At 46.3% G+C, this 18,248-nt stretch overlaps 1 pseudogene; it reads right to left on the bottom strand.

Annotated features, from left to right (window-relative positions):
• Window positions 1-7,247: 7,247 nt before the first annotated feature.
• On the bottom strand, window positions 7,248-8,313 carry LOC136397830 (ubiquitin-conjugating enzyme E2 G1 pseudogene; annotated as a pseudogene).
• Between the last annotated feature and the right edge of the window lie 9,935 nt (window positions 8,314-18,248).

Consider the following 18,248-nt stretch of genomic DNA (forward strand, 5'->3'; position numbering starts at 1 on the left):
TGATTAACATCAAAACTAAGATGGCCAATGGCATTGTGTTATAAATGCAGAAGAGAAAGGAGACTTGTATTCCCTGACCTTCCCCCATACCTATGGGAGGAGGGGGTGAATAGCTAGCCAGGTACAGGAAGAAAAAGATTAAATTAAAATCTTTTCTTATACTGATGAACCATTTACAGGCATCTGTCTCTATGGAAACTACCCCTCCTCTCCTGAAAGCATGTAGTTAATGTATATATCTCTAAAAAAAAGGTATAAACTTATGCCATGATGTCAGGCTTTCTCCCCTCCCATGTATAATTAGCAGTATATAAACAGCCCCTGAACTGTTTTGGGGGTCTGCACAATTTGGGTTTGTTGCCCTGTGTCAGCCATATGTGGCTGGCATATTTAATAAATTTCTTCCTTTAATAAAACTTTTCAAAAACTTATTTGGACTACGTGACTCTACGAACACCTGTGGAATTGTGGATTTAGTTACTTTACAGCATTATAAATTAATATGCCTACACAACAGCCTCATGCTTTTCAGTAAATTAAGTCAAAGATTTGACTTAGGATATAAAACCAGTGGGGAATGTGGTAAGGTGCCAGAGAACTGTAAACCTTAGTATTGGCAACTCCATTTTAAAGAGGAAAAGTCAGGCTTTCTGTCCTGTCCTTTCTTTGGAAAATGGAGAGAGAAGGATATAGAAATCTCCTGACTTACAAGGACAACTAGGGTCATTTGGTTTTAAGTTCTCTGAAAGGATTAAGGTTATTTGAAGAACTCCCTTTCAATAAGAGACAAAATTTACATACCACCCTACACTGATCTTAGCTCTCCTTCCCTTCCTGGAATCCTGAGATTAATGTGTACTTCTAGGCATAGGAGGTGAGATAGATACTGAAAGGATTTGTGAATGTCTTTGATTGTATTACCTTGAAAGTTTTAACGTTTTCTGTAAATTCCCTAGACAAATGTTGATCTTGTTAATGTAAGGTAAATCTTGTCAAATGTCAATCTTGTTAAATGTTAATCTTGTGAATGATTATGTCATATTGTCATGCCCCTCCCCACCCTGTGTGTAATCAAAGGGTATATAGCCAGCCTCTGAAATATACTTGGGGCTGCATGATTTGGGTCTGAAGAATCCCCCGTGTATGCCACTGGCTTAATCAATAAAACTCCTCAAAATTTATTTTTGGACTTGGTGTCTCTACAAGAACCCGCTTAAGTGAGGTACAGTACTTTTCAGAATCTGGGGTATAGTACTTTACAACAGCCTTAGCAGGACTCAGCCAAACAGGCCGGGCTGAAGTCTCAGGGCTCCCAATTCCCTCAGCTCTTCCTCTCTTTCTTCTCTCTCTCTCTCTCTCTCTCTCTCTGATTCCCCAGCCAAAACATGGCTGGGGGGAAAAAAACATTCTCTTGCAAACAATGGCCCCTCCCAAGCAGGAAGGCAATCCACAATTTTCAATCTGCCTCCCTGAGGGCAAGCAGCTACAGCCCTCCATAGACTACACACACAGGGCACTGCCCCAATACAAGCGCGCAAACCTAAAAAAACACTTACTACAAACTTGTTTGGCCAACACTTTGCTATGAGGACATGGTTACGTTTCACATATAAATATACAAGGGAAACACTTCTCAGACCTTTTGGAGTTCAAACAGCTCTTACAAAATGGTATTTTGATGAGAATCAGTTGGAAACATTCAGATAACATTTTTTCAGGGTTAAAAAACTAAGGAGGAAAGTGCTTGGCAAAGGGTGTGAGGGGCGGGGCCAATATTTTGAAAAATGATTTAAGATGTTTGATGAACCTAAACTACCATCAGTTTCCACTGTCTCAGCTGCTGCAGGGAGCCCGGGAGGGAGGCCTCCGGCAGGAGGGAGCACTCCTTCCCCTGGAAGTGGGGAGAGCCACTGGAACCCATGGTCATTCATGTGCACCTTACCACCTGGGCTGAGTGTGCTGTCAGATCTGTCCATTGATCCACCCATCCAACCAATGAGTACTCATCAAGCACCCAGTGTGTGCACAGCTCTGGGAGGGCAGAGGTAACAGCCCCACCCTTGCAGAGCTCAGTGCATGGTGGGAGAACCTTGCAGCAAAGCCTGAGGACAGGCTAGTGCCTCTTTGAGACTATGAGGGGGACTAGTTTGCCAAAGTTTCCAATGACATTCCCACTGGGATATTAGGATGCCTCCAAGTGGGATCGGGGACCCTGAGACGAGATGCCACTTGGGATGGAAAGTGAAGGAAGGGGTTTACCCTACATTTGAGCCCAAAGCTGCAGCAAATGTGCTCCAGAAGAGTGTAAACTAGAGATCACAGCCATGCAAGGGTCTTCATTGCTTAGGGAGAGCCCCCTCTCTCTAAACACTAGCTTAGTGCCATTGCTTGTGCCCCGTGCAGCCCCCATCACAACCCTATATGGTAGATACTCCTGTCTTTCAGGGGAAAGAGGCTTAGGGAGAGGACTCAGCCCAAGTTCACCTGGCTGGGAAGAGGGAGGCTGAAGCAGAACCTGGGCTCAGTGGCCTGCACTAGGAAGTGGGCTTCTGTCCAGCAGGCGAGAGCAGGACCAACACACCAGCTGCTATAAAATCCAAGCTCTCTCCCCAGACTGGGGATGGAGTGTCTGACCTTCACCAGGAAGAGAATTGCTGAGCAATTCCTCATAGGGAGGCTGTAACCTGCAGGGGCATGCTGCCAGGTGGCCTCTTGGTGAACCTGAGTCCTTCTTGGTGCAGAAGACAGACTCTTGGAAGAGATTTGGAGGCCATAAGACCTGATTTCTAATTACACTGACTAATCCTGTCCCAAAACTTAATACATGGACATTTCTTTTCTCTTGGACACAGTTAAGGTTTGGGTCAGTGTATACATTTAAATATTTGGGACCTAAGATAAATATTTCATCTCACTTTTCCTCATCCCTTCTAGCTCACCACCTGAGAAACCCTTTGCCAATGTGCCTTTCTAGGTGAAGGATCCTCTGAGTGATGTCTGCACACTGGCCTGCTTCTAAATGTGGAATCACTACAAATCAACCAGAGCCAGGTGTGGTCCTGCCCACTTAAACAGCTAGAAAGCCATTGAGTGCACTTGTGCCCTGTTGGTCTTGGCTTTTTTTGGGAAAATTTTAAACAAATCAGAGTACAGTCTTCTCTTGAAGTGTGCAGTGGCTAGACTATGTATTTTAAACCACGTAAAACAATACACAATGTTTACATGGCAAATGGAATTTGGTTTAGGCTCAGGTAATAGGGAACAGATCATCACCCACAGATGTCAAAAAGATGTTTGAAAGTCACACAGGAAGTGGAGTGATTCTTTGCTGTGAGGGACCCTTCTGGAGTTCCTGATTTGTATCTGACATGCTGTCAGTGTTCCTCCCTATCATGGTGACAACAGGAAGGGCCCCACCAATTTCTTAAGTGACCCCAAGGAAGCCTTGTCCCCCATTCATGAAAGCCACCCAAGAATGAGACATTTTGGAAAGCATAGAAGGGGGGTGGCAGCAGTCGCCACCTCTGTTTGGTAAAGGTGCTTCTCTCTTCTCCTCTGAGAACACATGACTATACTAGAGATCTAGAAACTCCTGAGGCCCATCCAAAATTAGCTCCTTTGAAACATAGCAGGTTACAATGGTTTTCCTGGACAGGTGATGTTTTTCTTAAACTGAACTGCTCAAAATGAGAAAATGACTGTAGTATTCCAAAACAACAACCAACAAAAATACCCTTTAAAGAAATTGATGCTTTTGAAAATCAGCTGCTTTCAGCCCCAGACTTTTAGAAATGCTGCTGATTTCTAAATATGGGGGGGTGTAAGCCTGGCCTATGGTGACACAGTGGATAGAGCATCGACTTGGGATGCTGAGGTCACTGGTTCAAAACCCTGGGCTTGCCGGGTCAGGACACACATGACAAACAACAAGCAAGCAATGAACAACTAAAGTGAAGCATCTATGAGTTGACATTTCTTGTTCCCCCCTCTCTCTCCTCTCTCTATAAAATAAATAAATTAAAAAATCTAAATATGGGGGTGTGAAATACCATATGCTTATGAGCCCCAATCACTGTGTGCATAGGGCCAAATCCTGTTTTCAGCACCTGTGGCATGCCCCCTGTCGTCAACAGGCCCCTGGCACAGGGTCCACCGGGATGCCAAGGCACCTTCTGTGGTTGGCACTGCTGCAACCCCTGAGGCCGAAGAGTCAATGAGTGGGATCTGAGTGTGAAGAGACCAGGGGCTCCTGTCCTCTGCCAGGCTGGGATATCCACCCATTCGTGGTGTCCCTGGCAGGGACCAGGGCAGAGCTGGGAGACAGTCAACATGCATAGTCTAAACATGGTTCCATCCATGAAGTGGCCCCAGTTGAGAATGTAGACCACCCTGAGAATTGCCTTCCCAAGAGTGTTTGCATGATAAATGTGAGTGCTCCCCATTGGGCCCGGCGTGGTCACGGGGGCCCAGGAGTGTGTAAGAAGTGGGAAGCTTGTTCCCCACAGGAAATAACTAAGAGTGACCAGCAAGTTCTTCTTGAGCATCCCTAGCCATGGCTATGCACTGAGGTCCACCTAACTGACAATTCCATGTGCTCGGCCAGCAGTGTTCTGGGTACTTCCTGTACACAGGCAGTACCGTGATACAGCATAGCAGTCTGGAAGGTCTGGACAGGGAGGGATGCAGTTGTATGTCCAAACCATACCTAAAGCCATCTACTCTCTGCGGTGTGACAGTGGGAGTCTAGGATGAGATTCAGGCTGTGAAGGCTGCATGTTTAGTCCCCACAACTCTTTTTTAATTTTTTTAATTAAGTGAGAGCAGAGGAGGCAGAGAGACAGATTTCATGTGCCTGGACCAGGATGGATCTTTCCAGCAAATCCCCTGTAGGGAGATACTCTGCCCATCTGGGGCATTATTCCATTGCTCGGCAACCGAACTATTTTTAGCACTTGAGGCAGGCCTCAGAGCCATCTTTAGCATTCAGGGCCAATTCACTCGAATTAATCAATCGAGCCATGGCTGCAGGATGCATAGAGTGAAGGGGGAGGGGAAAGAGTGGAGAAGCAGGTGGTCACTTCTGTGTGCCTTGACCAGGAATCAAACCTGGGACATTCACATGCCAGGCCAATGCTCTACCACTGAGCCAACCAGCCAGGGCCAGTCCCCACAACTCTTAATCTCCTGACTCTTTTGCCCTCATCCGTCAATGCTGCCCTAGGAGGGTGATGCTGCTAAGGCCCCCAGGTTACACGTGAGGAAACCGAGACCCAGCAAGGTTAAGTGACGTGCTCAGAATCACCTGTGGGTAAGGAACAGTGCCAAGACCAGGATGCAGGCCACCCAGCCTCAAACCTGCAGTAAAACTGTGCTTTTGGGATTTATAGAGCCAGTGTTCTGATGATGACAAACTGAAGACCCAGGATCTGGGGCCTCCTGGCCCAGGGAGACCCCTCATCCAGCCACAGGCCTTCCCAGCACTGCAGGCCTGAATCCCACCACGGAAACCTATCCTCTTACTGTGTGAGAGAAGAACTGAGGGCTGGTGCAGGCCTTCAGCGGGCCCTGGGTAGAGCTGGTGGTACAAAAGAACAGGCCAGTATGCATCTTGCAAGCCCAGGCCGCCTGCCTCCTGTACCCTCACTAGATGTCTGAAAGTCAGGTGGAGGAGGGGCTTTGGGGCTCCTGAATCATGTCCTCAGTTATGTATGAAGACAGGGTGACGAAAGGGGGCTTTGGGACATTTAGACCTCCCACATGTTCCATCAGCCTTTCTTTCTGGGCTGGCACTTCATGAGTGACACTCAGTGACATTGCAGTTCCATTTCCTGCCATGCCTGCCGACACTGCCTGCCCTATGGCTGGGTGAGCTCGGGACTAGTTCCAGCCAAGAGTTGTGAGCTTAAGTGATGCTGTTAACCTTGCAGCTGGTGCAAGGCCCTCCAGAGTGCTCTTTCCTCCACTCAGGGCAACATATGAGCTTGCAGTTCCTCCATCTGTGGGGATCCCTGAGTGACCGCAGTGAGCACCTCAGGTTGGGGCTGCCATTCCCAGCCCCGGGCAACTGTGGGGCACCTGGCAAGTTAAGCCAGACCAGGAGGATTGGGTGTTTGAGGAAAATGTCAAGCACTTTGCCAAATTGGTGACATGGCGCTAGACAGTAAGGAGTTGTACTTTAAACCCAGAAGTTTCCCGTGTATCGGTGTCCCGCCTCCCAGTGGCTGCCCTGTGGTCCTGGAGGCAGACAGTGGTGCAGTCAGGGTTAGGAGAGGGCCCAGGTGGCCATACCGGGGTACTTGCTTCCCAGGTGCAGGTTCTCTGCACAGAGAGGGCCTGTCATTCACTGGCACTGAAGAGGCATCCGAACCACACACTGATGCTGGCCTCAATGACCCCAGAAGCTATCATCAGTCAGGCAGTGAGCAGGCCAGCCCGGTCTGTTCTCATTCTGTCTCTCTGCACTTTTTGGGCACGGATGCCAGATGCTTCACCTCTGACCCTGTGCAGGCAGCACTTGCTGTCCCATGTCACAGTGAAGGCCTGTAAGTCAGGAGCACAGCAATCTTACCAGCTGACTGACCTGGGCCAGGCCTGCATCACCTCCCTGCACTCACTGGCTTTAGCATAGCAGGAAGTGGAATGAGTTTAGGGAACTCACCTGAGTTAAGAGATTCCTCTCAAATGCCACATACAGTGTGAAGCTAACCCGTTACCAGGGCTGGCCTGGGCAGGGACCCTCGTGGAGTTGTGCGGGGACAATGTGACATATTCTGTCTCCACCTGGTCGTCAGTGGGTTTTGCTGCAGACAGAGCTGCTTCTGGTCCTTGGGCATGTGGTTTATACCAGTGCTCCTCAAACCCCGACACACACGTGAATTATCCAGAGTGGTGTTGAAAGGCATGCTCTGGCTCAGCATTCTGGGCAAGGCCTGAGATGGTGCACTTCTTCCAAACTTTCAGGTGGTGTGGATGTCACCGGTCTGGACCACACGTTGAGGAGTGAAGGTTTCAGTAATTGGAGCTCCTTCTGAGAGTGGTGACTGCTACGGAGATGACAGGTAGGACCACCTGCGCAGGCCCCCAGCTGTGCCTGGAGACTGTGTGGTGGCTTGCGGTGTCTGAGGAGTCCCGATGATAGTAAGGCTGGTGAGAGACTTGAATGTAAGGTCCTGTACAAACTGTTTTCAGAATGGGCTGGGTTTTATTTTGCTGTCTGAAATTTTTTTTTTTTTAATGAAGAGTTAATGAAGCCTCAATGCTTTAAAGGAAATTAAATGGAAACTTTTAATCCTAATTGCTTTTCATCTGACATGCTTTTAGAGTCTTTTAAAACAAGAAACAATGAGTTAGGGGAAGAAAACCTGCTAAAATCTTTTAGAATTTACACAATTCTTATTCTACTACAAGAAAGCATTATTTGGTACAAGGTGTATTTGTGGATGTACATGAACAGTATATATATTATCTGGATCATGTTGTGCTATGTACAGGTCTTTACAATTCTTCCTGAAGGTTAAAACAGTTCATTAGAATTCAAAATGTGTAATCATCTGTAAGTTGGCACTTGTTAGGCTCTTGTCAGCACTGATACTGGCATGTTTTATTGCAGCCCAGTTCCAGCCAGTGTTTGCCAATTTGTTACAACAGAAGTCCAGCAATAGGTGGGTAGAGTGCAGGAAAAACAGTGCCCTGTTTCTCAATTGGAGACCCTGAAATAAACGAAGTTACAGCTGTTGAATAAATGTCACTCAAAAGCAGTCTCTTGGCCTTTTCTTACACAATGGGCAACTTTCCTTTTGAATTCTCTGTTTCTGTCTTCCCTCCATTCTTTCACAGCACTAACATTAGCAGGTGAGTCTCCACTGGGGTCTGCCAGCATAGAAATAACACTAATCATGATAGTTTCCACAGTATGAATGGGGAGCCAGCGTTCCTCTGTTTTTTCATAACCATATTTATCTTCACCAGGCTCATGAAGAATTGAAAAGCATACATCACCATTTTTATCAACATTTGGGTGCCAGATTTCTGTAATGAATTTCATTTTAGGAGGCCGGAGGGGATATTCTTTTAGGAAAGTGAGATGAGCCTTAAAAACACCACCTTCATAAAGTGTTTCTGGAGGACCAATAATAAGGACTTCCCACCGGTAGAGATCATTGTCATCTATTAAACCTGCTGAAAAGCCTTCCACTGGATTTTTGTTGAGTTCTGCCAGCTGTCCTCGCAGTAGCAGTGCCGACTGCAGCTCCGTCATCCTCCCCATCAAGGGCCCGGGCTGGCGCCGGGGCTTTCGGAAGGCCGAAGACAGGCTCTGGGGCCGCTGGGGCTGGGTGTGCGAGGGAACCGGGCCCCACGACGGGAGCGCCGAAGCCGAGGGAGGCCGGACTGGGGCGGCGGCGGCGGCAGCGCCTCGCTGGCTGCCGGGGCGAGTCCGCTGGGTTTCAGCCCTCCTCACAGCGCCTCGCGCCCGGAAGGGGCGGGTAACTCGGCCACAGCGGCGCTCCCTGGGACTTCGCTCGCCCGCTTCCCTCCTTCAGCCCGGCGCGGGCCCCTCCGGTGTCTTCCCCCCCACTACAGCCTCACTGCGCACGGGCCGCTCCTGCTGTCTGAAATTTTGCCAGTTTGGCCACAGAATAAATTGTCAGCTACAAAATAAGTTTCATTTTCTGGCATATTGAAATTATTAGAAATAAAGGACCCTTCCTGCTCTTTCTGAATAAAGCAGACAACGAGGCAGGCTAAGCCACTCTGGTAGGGAGTACTCTAAGATGGCCACTAGGACCTGCCCTTTGCCCCCCCCCCCCCCCCACCTTTCTCCCAGTTATTCAATCAAATGCTAATCCAGATGCTGCTGGGAAGAAATTTTGCAATTGATATTAAGATCCCCAATCAGCTGACTTTAAAGAAAGGTGGTCTCCCTGGGTGAGCCTGTCCTAATCAGGTGAACTCTGAGAAGGGACTGGGCTTTTCCTGGGAAGAGAGATTTAAAGTGTGAGACTTGATGTGAGAGACATTCTCCTTTGCTGGTTTTGGAGATGGAGGAGACTGTGTGGCAAGGAATGCAAGTGCTGTCTAGGAGCTGAAAGTAACCCCCGCTCTGCCAGCCAGCAAACGAAACAGGGACCCAGGTCCAACAACTCATTTGTCCAAAAACTGAAACAAGCTTGCAGGCCAGATCTGCCCTAGAACCTCCAGAAAGGAATGCACCCATCTGATACTTTGATTTCAGTCTTGTAAGACCTGGGCAGAGTCTCAGCCACGCCAGCTTTGGACTTTTCACCTAACAAGCTGTGAGCAGACAGATGGGCATTGCTTTAAGCTGTTAGGTATGGGATAATTTTATATAATGAAATTGAAAACTAATACAGCCACAAGAGGACACCTTTATGATCTTAAAAACACATGTGGTGGTGCAATTCTGTGCACACAGGAGAACAGTTCATCTTTTGATATTGACCTTATGGATCAGAATTGTCACAAATTAAGTATTTGAAATTTGAAAGGCATAGTTTTTCTACCTTAAAGTAATTTTGTAATTAAATTGGCTCTCTTCTTCCTGTAGGAAAAACTTTTTCTTTTCCCTCTAAGTTTACTATTTATTGTGTCTTTTTTTAATTGATTTTAATTCATTGTGTTTATATAGATTCTAGTGTTGCCCCGATTGTATCCCCCATCGCCATATTCCCCTCAACATGTCCCTTCCCCCCTCCCCATAGCACCCTCCCCCCTTCCCTTCAGGTTTATTCCTTCCTATCATCCCCTTTCCCTCTGTCCTCTTTTCCTCTGGTCCCTTTGATCTCTCCTCTGTCTCAATTCCATTCCTCAGTTCACATTGTTCACTGGATTCCTCAAATGAGTGAAAAACTTAAAACAATATATTAAGGAAAGAACTAACGTTTTCTTAAAATTATTGTGCCTGAGAAAGACAATTGTATTTTAAATATGATATTTATGTTTTTCTGCTAATTCTAGTAGGAAAAAATATAGTTTGAAAATATTTGGTTAACCACGCATTGTCACAGAAGAAGAGGGGATGGGGGCAGGGCAGCACGTTGGATCAGATGTTGTCATATGCTGCGTGTGAATTTTTCTGGTTGTGTCAGATGAGTCTCTAAAGGAGATCTCAGTTGCTTTCTTAGTCAGCTCAGGCTGCTACAATAAATGCCATAGACAGGGTGGCTCATCAAACAAACGTGTTGCTCACAGTTATGGAGGCTGAGAAGTCTGAGATCCAGGTGCCTACAGATTGGGTTCTGGTGAGGGTGCTCTCTCTGGGTGGCAGATGACCACTTTTTTCTTGTGTCCTCCCATGGCCTTTCCTCAGTATGTGCTGGAGTGGGGAAGGAGGGAGAGGGGGTGGATAGGGAGCTCTGGGGGCACATTTATTATTTATTTATGTATTATTTTTTATCAAGTGAGAGGCAGGTTGGTGGATAGAACAGACTCCTGCATGCGCCCCGACAGGATCCTCCCAGTAACCCCCGTCTGGGGCTGCTGCTCCATTGCTTGGCAACTGAGCAATTTTAGCACCTGAGAAGAGGCCATGGAGCCCTCTTCAGCTCCTAGAGTCAACTTGCTCATTTCAGACATAGCTGCAGGAGGGGAAGAGAGAGATAGAGAGGGGGAGGAGGGGTGGAGAAGCAGATGGTCACTTCTCCTGTGTGCCCTGACCAGGAATTAACCCCGTGACTTCCACATGCTGGGTGACGCTCTATTGCTGAGCCAACCAGTCAGGGCCTGGTTGGTCTCTATATATAGAAAAGTGGGCAGAGCCTCACAAACAGGTCTTTCTTTAATATAAGGTCCCTAGACCTGTTTGTGAGGCTCTGCCCACTTGACTTAAGCACCTCCAAGGCTCACCTCCAAATATCATCACCTTGGACATTTAGGTTTTCAACATATGAATTTTGGGGTGACACAAACTTTCAGACCAGAGCAAACCTGACTCCACTGTTGTTTCCTCAACCAATGGAAGTCCATCTGAAGGCTGGACAAGAGGCAAGGTGAACTTGTTTTGGCAAGAATTCTTTGTAGTAGATGGAGAAGTTTTCTTTCTTTTTTTTTTTTTAAACTCATCATGTCAATGTGCATCTTTCTAGAGCTTGGTCTAGCTGGTTCCCATTAAATGCTGACCAGCCCTTGTCTACTCGAGCCCTTAGCAAGCCTTTGGTGTTCCTGCCCTTCTGCTGTCCAAGCAGAGCTGCTGCACATGCTCTCTGGCATGCTTCCTTATACACACAAGTGGGGGGGGGGGTGGGGGAAGGGTGTCTAGAGATTTTGCCTAGGTATGTAATTACGATGAATATTCTCGTTTCTTTTGAAGTCAAATACCTTACTGCTTATGATATATATTTGAGTCCACAACACTAAATAAATTCAAACACCAATATTAGGTTTTCAAGTACTAAATAATTTTTATTTCACTTTCAAATAGTATATACTAGTAACAACAATAATCAATCAGCAGCTTAATTTATAAAGTAAAAATCACCTCAAAGTCCACTCTTTCTGTTCCCACCACTCATGATTTGTTAACTCCTTCCCAGGGTTTTCCCTATTCACACACAAACACGTACAAACATGCGAACCTCCCATTTAACACAAGGTGGGCCCCAATATGCGTATCTGCCTATAGCTAGGTTCCTTTCTTTTAATTTTATGTTTCATGAACACTTTTCCACAGCATTATGCTCAACTCTAAATAATTTCTTTTAACAGGGGGGCAGCATTCAATTGCCCAGGGATGGTGTGATGGTTAGTTTTATGTGTCAACTTGACTGGTCACAGGGTGTGCAGATAAAACACTATTTCTGGTGTGTCTGTAAGGTGTTTCTGGCTGAGAGTCCCATTTGAATCTGTGAACTCAGGAGTGGGTGATGGAGGCTGGGGCTCCTGTCTGAGCTAGAAGTCACAGTCTAATTGTACCAATGGTTGGGCACTTGTAGGCACTGTGTCTAATTCAGACCTGAGAGTCACAATCATCCACAAATGTGAAGCACCAATTTTATGCCCAGACCTATGCATGGTCCTGCACAATTGGATCAAAAAATAAATTTAAAAATTCAGGCTTCACTTACAATTATTAACCTGTACAATTCTCTATAGAGGACTTCTAGGTATGCTGCCTTAATTGGCTGTTGGGTTAAATTGTACTAATACACAGGGCTTACTTTTGGGAACACAAGAAGGTAGGGTACAGAGGCTGCTTTCATTCTGTTAATTTTTTAAGTGAAAAGAGGGGAGATAGTGAGACAGACTCTTGCATGCACCCCAACTGGGATCCACCTGGCAAACCCTGTCTGGGGCTGATCCTCAAATCAACAGAGCTATTTTTAGCGCCTGAGGCTGATGCTTGGACATTGATAGGATTCAACTAGTTTATACCACTTCAGCAGAATCAATACCTAATTTTTTGTTGAGTTTGGTGAACTCAAAGTTAAAATGGCACTTGTAATCAGGGTTCTCTCTAAGGTGGGTGCCTGGGCACCTGCCCAATGTGGAAATCACAAATTTATATTCCTTACTCTTTTTTAATGTTTATCTGCCCAACAGCGTGTTCTAAATGCCTGTAGTAATGTTTATTCTGTCCATAGGTGAAAAAAATTGCAAGTGAGGACATCAACCAAGAAGCAATATGAAAGTATCTTTTTTTTTTTTTCCAAAGTGAGAAGCAGGGGAGAGTCAGAGAGACAGACACCCGCATGCACCTGACCGGGATCCACCTGGCATGCCCACCAGGGAGTGATGCTCGGCCCCTCTGGGGCATTGCTCTGCTGCAATTGGAGCCATTCTAGTGCCTGAGATGGAGATCATGGAGCCATCCTCAGCGTCCAGGCCAATTTTGCTCCAATGGAGCCTTGGCTGCAGGAGGGGAAGAGAGAGAGAGAGAGAAAGGAGAGGGGGAAGGGCGAAGAAGCAGATGGGCACTTCTCCTGTGTGCCCTGGCTGGGAATTGAACCCGGGACTTCCACACACCAGGCTGACGCTCTACCTCTGAGCCAACCAGCCAGGGCCTGAAAGTATCTTAAATAACAGTTTGATTATTTTTTGTCAGGTATTATTTAATATTTTTTCATTAATATTTTAAAACTCTTATAATATAATCTAGTTTTGTGTACCTTTTATTGTTCTTATTTAAGTATTAAATGCATAAAATAATAAACCACCTTTTGGTATATCTTTTTTTTTTTATACTTAGAACGGTCCTTAGGGCAGAGAACGATTGTTAAATTATTTGAATCCTACCACTGTGCTCAGACCAATGAAGCTATCCTCAGTGCCCAGGGATGATGCTCGAACTAATTGAGTCACTGGCTGTGGGAGGAGATAAGGAAGAGAAGGGGAGAGGGAAGGGAAGAGAAGCAAGTGGTCACTTCTCTTGTGTGCCCTGACCAGGAATCGAACTCAAGACGTTCATGCACCAGGCTTACGCTATATCCACTGAGCCAACTGTCCATGGCCCATTCTGTTAAAATTTGATTGCTCTGAAATATGCTCAGTTCTCAGAGTGTGAGTGGCTTGCAGTGTCAGCTCAAGACACAAAGTCAGAGTTGTTGTATCACTGTTAGGATTATCCATGCCTCACAGCTGCAGGCCCACCTCTCTGCAGCCTGGTCTCCAGGGAGAAAATGTCTGAATTGGGACTACCCTTTGGGCACAATGCAGTCAGTCAAAAGTATCACAGTGCCCTCCCACCATGAGGTACCTCTGAGGAACAGCTCAGGGGTCTTCTGTGCTGGATGGAGCTGGACAAAGATGGAAGGCCTGCTGCAGCCTCCCGCAGACTGTGCCTTCTGGGGAGCAGCCACAGCTGGGACCTTGCTCTGGCCATGGCTCCTGAGCAGATGGCACTTCTGAAAGCCTTCTAGTTGTTTTACAATTGATGGATTCATTGATTGATTCACAAGCTAGTTTGGAGACATCTTGGATCATTTCCACTTATTCTATGACAGTTTCCTAAAACTACCTTGCAAGTTCTCATAACTAAACACATTTAAATCAACATTCATTCTCAAAGCTAGTGAACATGTCATGTGAGGTGTGCACAGTGTTGTGGACAGGACAGCTTTGTGTAGGTGGGGCTGGCAGCACAGAATCAGAGGCTACTCGGGGGGCATCGCCGTGAGCACGCAGCCCTGAGTGTTCAGTTCTGCATATGCTCAGCTCCCTGACTCAACCCCTTCCTGGGTTCACTGTGAGTGCAACGCCACCTTCACCACTAGTGTAGGAGGTGACCTCACTGTCCTGTTTATCCCCTTGACCCAGCCTGTTCCTGACACCTCATAGGTACCCAAGAAAAAAGTTGCCCAAAGATTACGTGAGTGGATGCTATTTTACATGTAATGGCTTGAGAAAATGCTTGTGACTTTATTTTATATTAAGCAAAAGATACAAATTTGTTTTATAGATACTAAGCTTACTTCTGTAAGAAAAAATAATCCCTAACTCATGCCTGAGTGAAAGCTAGACACAGAGGTTGGCTGTGCTGGTCTGCTGATGGGAAGACCAGGAATGCCCTTTTTCTGTTTTTTAATCATATTTTAAATATTTTTCAAAATGTCATCAATAAGTATTTATTGCCTTTATCGCATGAGAAATCAACTGCAAGGAAAAAAATATTTTACAGTCTCTGTATAGAATAGAGTCACAAAAATCACATAACTATTAGAGAGAAGCTGGGCCCCCAGTGGTCAGGAGTACTGGCCTACCTCGCACGGTCATGTGACTCATCTATTCACAAGTGAAAACCCAAGGCAGATGTCACATTGGGCAATGGGGCTCCTGAAAACAGATGAAACAGCCCTGTCAGGCATATTCATGCACAACAGCTCTGGACCACCTGATACTGTCCTAGGTGGTTAACACGGCTTAGCAAGGACTAGTAAACGGAATTCTGGGTTCATCTGGCTAACTTCAAATCTTTGTTCAAGAACTGTGTAGTGCTGAGGGCCAGACTGGCTGGAGTCTGCCTTTGGGCTCCAGCTATGATGTGGGCAGTGCTGTCACCTCTTTGGGCGCTCTGGTCCTCCTGTGGAATGTGGGCTTATTGTGCCTCCTTTGGAGGGGCTCAACACACAACGATTTCCTCATTTCTTTTTCTTCCTGGGTAGGGTCTATACCCACCTCCCTCATTCTATGGGGTTCTTATTAGTCTACCCTTTTGCTATGTTGTCCTTTGTATTGAAATATCTTTATCTCCTTTTCATAGAAAGAATTTTCTTTCTCTTTAATATGTGTCTTTTTAGGTGTAGGGATACCCTGAATTTTCTAGATCAACTTCCTTAGGATATAAAGATATCAGATTAAGTTACATTTATTGAATATCCCCTCTGTGCCTCTATCTCTAAAATATATACCATTGAGAATACAAAAGAATTAGAAGGAGGGAGACTTTTCAAATAAGGGGTTCACCATCTTATTTTCCTTACCACAGTACCTGAGATTAAGATTATTTTAATAAACTCTTTCCTCCAATACAACCTTGTCTGTAATTCCTACTACTGTCACCATCACGATGGCCATAATCCTCACAACTCAGACCACTGTCACTACCAATGTTAGGTCCACCATAGCCACTGTACACACAGTCACCATCACCACCAGTGCCTTAATCATAATGCTACCACTACAACCACAATCATTAAAGTCACCACCATGAACCTTAATACCACCATCACCATCATCACAACCACCCCACTTCCATACCCCCTTCTACCACCATTCCAATGATCAACATCACTGTTATTGCCAACACAACCATCACCACCTCCATCACCATCACCACCATCACCATCACCATCACCACCATCACCATCACCACCATCATCATCACTATCACCACCATCACCACCATTACCATCAATACCACCATTACACCTCCATCACCACCATCATCATCACTACCACCACCATCACCACCACCACCACCTCCATAACCATCACCATCACCATCACCACCACCACCTCCATCACTACCATCACTATCACCACCATCACCACCATCACCATCATTACCACTATCACTATCACTGTCCACATCAACACCGCCCCTACCACCATGACCACTGCAATCACTATGACCACCACAGGCATTTCCACCTTTGCCACTAACTGTCACCACTATCACCCCTTCCCCAACCGCCAATATGACCATCACTGCCTGTGCCATCTCCCCATCCTCCATGACAATTACACCACTGCCACAGTGATTATCACTGCCGCTATGGCCATCACTGCCACTGCCATCACCACTACCTCCACAACACTGTCATCAATTTCACTCACCTATGAACAAGACTTCATAGCAAAGGTTTTCAAATGACACCTGTGAAACTCTCAGACTCTGGTGAACCCCTGAGGGGTGGAGTAGAAGTGGGGATTGGAAGGCCACTAAGCAGAGGGGCTCTGAGCCCACCCTCTGTTATCCATGCTTCAGTCTGAGGCTCCTTTCTTGTTTGCTGTTCATATTGGAGTTACACATAAAAGTCTACCTGAAGAAAAAGTTCCACGGCTCCAAACTATTTTGAACCATTGCACACGGAGTGCTCCATCGTACTTTGTGACACTAACAAATTTTTTTCTAGAAGGCATTTACGGAAATGTTAAATCAAAGGAAAAACATGACAAATCTGTTTATTATTAGAGAGCAGGGTCGCCCTGGGTGGTGGAGGGGGGGTCCAAGATGCCACACCCTTGGGCTGGCATCAGAGAAGGAAACTGAAGGAAGTGAAAGAAGAAAAGAAAACTTAAAGGCAGTAAAGCCAAATGTTGTTTTGGGTCCCAAGGTCTATTGGGAACTTAGATAGGACAATCTAAGTCAGGGGTCCCCAAACTTTTTACACAGGGGGCCAGTTCACTGTCCCTCAGACCACTGGAGGGCCGGACTATAAGAAAAACTATGAACAAATTCCTATGCATACTGCACATATCTTATTTTAAAGTAAAAAAAAAAAACAAAAACAAAAAACGGGAACAAATACAATATTTAAAATAAAGAACAAGTAAATTTAAATCAACAAACTGACCAGTATTTCAATGGGAACTATGCTCCTCTGACCACCAATGAAAGAGGTGCCCCTTCCGGAAGTGCGGCGGGGGCTGGATAAATGGCCTCAGGGGACCGCATGTGGCCCGCAGGCCGTAGTTTGGGGACCCCTGATCTAAGTTCAGGAAGAACGGCTGGACAGGCTGAGAGGTCCCTGCAGGGCTTGTGGCGGGTCAGGCGTTCACTTCCAGGTCAGTGCCTGGCCCTGCTCCCATGCCAGGGCCAGAGGGCTTTTCTGAGAGGTTTCTTCTCTCTGCACTCATTTCTGGCACATCTTTGGGGTTGATGGTGTAAGTCTTGTTTCTTTTGGATAATAAGTATTGGAGAGCCTTGTTGAGTAATTGTATCCCTTGGACTTTTACTGTCTGGGGAAAAAAATGCATACTCTCATCAGATATGGAACGCACCATGCTTTGTTAAAAGCCACACAGACAAGGCTCTGAGCCTGACAGCAGGGCCAGCGCAGATAGCAGCTCCTTCATTTGTTCACAACCGTTGTTTGCACGGCTGTTGTAAAGCCAGAAGCCACGGCCAGGACCACCATCAGAGCAGCCCAGCCCATGCAGGTTCGCATTGGATTCGGACAGTCAGTAAAGAAACAGCGGAGCCAAAAACTGATGGGCCATAGTCTTTAATTCTAGCTTGCACCCGGCGGGCAAGTAAAAATATACACTGGGCTCCAAAACCCAGTCACATTCAGTGCTCACAAAGCTACTGACTTATCCGAGTTTCCTAGAATCAAAGGTTTCTAGCTCACCAGACTTATTCACCTCTGTTCCCCATCTCCTTCCTTATCCCAGATACAAACTCTACACAAACTGGCATCTCACTCAGCACTCCGCCATCTTGGCTGCTTCTCCTGGCCTCCTCCACGTGGCCTTTCTCTGCTCTCCTCTGCTCTCTCTTCTAATGATAATCTCAGGAACCAAGAGCGCAAGCTCCCGCTCCATTCCCATTATATAGTGTAGAAATCCAAACCCTTAATCCAATATACAAAATAGGGAAGTCTCTAATACAGTCACCCTGTGAGGCATGATAGGATTATACCAACCCACATCAAAAATGGGTGGGAAAGGCTTAATCCCAAAACCAAGCCCCAGGCTACAAGGATTCTCAACACACATTAATATCACCTGGGCAACGGCCTCTTTAACAAAGTGAGCATAATACATTTTATCTGCCCAACAATCCACCCCTATGC

Source organism: Saccopteryx leptura, chromosome 3 (assembly GCF_036850995.1).
Source record: "Saccopteryx leptura isolate mSacLep1 chromosome 3, mSacLep1_pri_phased_curated, whole genome shotgun sequence".
In the NCBI taxonomy this organism is placed as follows: Eukaryota; Metazoa; Chordata; class Mammalia; order Chiroptera; family Emballonuridae; genus Saccopteryx; species Saccopteryx leptura.